This window comes from Schistocerca gregaria, chromosome 4 (assembly GCF_023897955.1).
Source record: "Schistocerca gregaria isolate iqSchGreg1 chromosome 4, iqSchGreg1.2, whole genome shotgun sequence".
Classification (NCBI taxonomy): Eukaryota; Metazoa; Arthropoda; class Insecta; order Orthoptera; family Acrididae; genus Schistocerca; species Schistocerca gregaria.
In genome coordinates, this window is record NC_064923.1 from 422,865,343 (window position 1) to 422,868,317 (window position 2,975).

The 2,975-nt window shown below is 47.4% G+C and overlaps 1 pseudogene; it reads right to left on the minus strand.

Annotated features, from left to right (window-relative positions):
• Positions 1–2,603: 2,603 nt before the first annotated feature.
• Positions 2,604–2,720, minus strand: LOC126268344 (5S ribosomal RNA; annotated as a pseudogene).
• Between the last annotated feature and the right edge of the window lie 255 nt (positions 2,721–2,975).

Below are 2,975 nucleotides of genomic sequence, written 5' to 3' on the forward strand. Positions count from 1 at the left end.
TATTCGGAATAGGCCATATGAAGTATTTTGCTTCAAATGAGCGTTCCTGTCATATTTATTCATCTTTCCGTCTGGGATGACTTGTGTCTCATAAAAATGTATGTACAAATGTTCCACATCTTCTAAATCACTTGATCGATTTGAGCCATACTTGGTACGCATATCACGTAGCCTACTATATGGTAAGAGACACAAGAGACACTATGGAAGTGAGAACCAACTACTTTACATCGGTTCAAATGGTTCAAATGGCTCTGAGCACTATAGGACTTAACTTCTGAGGTTATCAGTCCTCTAGAACTTAGAACTACTTAAACCTAACTAACCTAAGGCCATCACTAACATCCACACCCGAGGTAGGATTCGAACCTGTAGCGCCTAGAACCGCTCGGCCACTCCGGCCGGCCCTTACATAGGAGTAAGGGTGGAGGCGAGTAGGTGGTGACATAGAAACCTAAATCAGGAACGTCTGGAACCGTTTCTCCCCAATTTTGTACATACGTGACTCATTATTATTACTATTGTTAGTGTAGTAACGTGTATAGAAATATTGTGCTGGCAGTATATTTTAATTAGCCCTAGTGGTGAGTAGCCGAGACATGAAAAAAGTATTCGATACCTATATTAGTATCGAATCCATAGTTTTCTAGGTCGCTACGCTCGACGCACGAGACGTCAACAATTTTCTTGTTATTGCTCGTCATAGCCTTAATTAAGTGGCAACAATGCTGGCCCTTAGGAGGCTGGACGTTCGGACAGATGCGATTGGTTTTAACTTCTCTACAGAAGAAAGCAGTCTTTGTGTATATTTTAATAGTACTCGTCAGTTACGGTACAGGCCTTCGGAATGGGCGGTTGGGGAAAGGGGGGGGGGGGGGGGGAGTAACGCACCATGTTGGATTTTAAACTCACTGTGCGGGTCTCGGGTCGTATGTTTCATCAGAGATTAACCGGCTACAGTACCTCCATGTCCGAAGGTATTTAGCATCTTAAAATGTCTTAGTGATTAGAATTACGAGTCACATCGGTCCAGTCTGCTTACATTCAAAAGGAACTTTGACTATGGGAGCGTGGTGCATGGATAAGCTAGAATTTTCTATTAAAAGATGTCGGATGCTATCAACCACGTATACTCTAGACTGACCACAGGAGCCCACCGGACCAATCGCATTCCTAGCCTCTGTGCACAGGCTAGTGGGTCGCCTCTTACCACCCGTCGAGACCAACTCTTGGGGCGATCTTCAGTAGGACCTTGCATAGTAAATCACTGCCCTCGTACTGACTACTATTTCACTTATTTCACATCTTTGATAACCTACTGAAGTGTTTTCTGCCGGGAAGAGATTCTGGAAATTGATTCAGGACACTCTCGAATAGGAAGAACAGCGCTTGGCTTATGGATGGCCTCGAATCGGCGTACCGTGGGATCTGTGTGCTGGCTCCCACGGGCTGCCAGCTGCCGGTGCCTTCTCACGCCTGCAAAGCGTTCCTGCAGCAGCAGCAGCAGCCGGTAACAATGCGAGGCGGTGGGCCTCGTTAGGGCCGTATGCGGAAGCGACTCAAACGGTAGGGCCTTGCGAATAGCACTGTCTGCGTCCTCGCTAGCGCTGTACTTTTTTCCTTCGGTAAACTCACAACGTCTCTTACAAAAACCGAAATCTTGTTAGATGATTACGATCACAATCTGTGCATACGTCACTGCAAGGTGTTTAACGTGATATTCAGAGGACAACGATATCAGACTGTGTACGAGGAAGTTAAATGTTCGTCACTGCAAGGTCGCGATACAGCTAGTCTGGACAATGACTATGCAGATCTCGTCCGGATAGAGCTATAAGACATAGATCAAATGTGTTATCTACGGGTCGCCTCGTCCGCCACCGTAGGTATATAGTCAGTGATGCTAACTGCTATTTTGGGGGCTTGCGTTCGATTCCCGGTACTGCCAGGGATTTTTCATTGGTGGGAAGACTGGAACGGGTGTACACGGCCTCGTGAGGCCATTTGAGGAGCTACTTAAATAAGATGTAGCGCCACCAGGTGAGCTATCGCGATACGGACCGGGAGAACGGTGTACTGACACCACGGCCATGCATACCGCATTTCGATGGCGCCATCGGCTGAGGGTGATACGGCGGTCGTTCGGGTCCGATTGGCCTATCTATGACAGTTAGCCACCGACCAGTTCTGGCCGTGGAAAAGTACAGGAGGTTGATTCCGGAGTTTCTGTTCCCGAAGCCTAAGGAAGTTGATGCCATTGCTACACCGTGACAAACTGCCAGTGAGGCGGTGGGCTCCAAAAAGTGTTGGTGTGGATGGAATTTCTTGAGCCTCTGCCAAAAATTCCGTAATCACGTCACAGTTCACTGCAATAGTACAACTAAAACTCAAAAAACTCCTCCCGAACAGACCATGAAGGTCCAACGGTACCGACCGGCCGCCGTGTCATCCTCAGACCATAGGCGTTACTGGATGCAGATATGGAGGGTCATGGTGTCAGCACACCGCTCTCCCGGCCGTATGTCAGTTTGCGAGACCGGAGCCGCTACTTCTCAATCAAGCAGCTCCTCAGTTTGCCTCACCAGGGCTGAGTGCACCCCGTTTATCAACAGCACTCGGCAGACTGGATGGTCACCCATCAAGTGCTAGCCCAGCCCGACAGCGCTTAACTTCGGTGATCTGACGGGAACCGGTGTTACCACTGCGGCAGGACCGTTGGCACAACAGTACAACACACGCTTACTAAATTGATTATTCCGCGTTTTCATGCCTCTCGCGTGCGAGAGGTACGCTCGAATGGAAATAGAAATTTGGTTTAACAATACTAAAAAATAAATGGTAAAAATCTTCTCTACTCTTAGAATAATAGATAACTGAAAATAAATTCAACTATGCTAACGTAGCTTTGGTTTATGGCGTATTTCTAACTTAGTTATCTATATTATAAGCGTATCTCGAAACACGGTAACCAGACG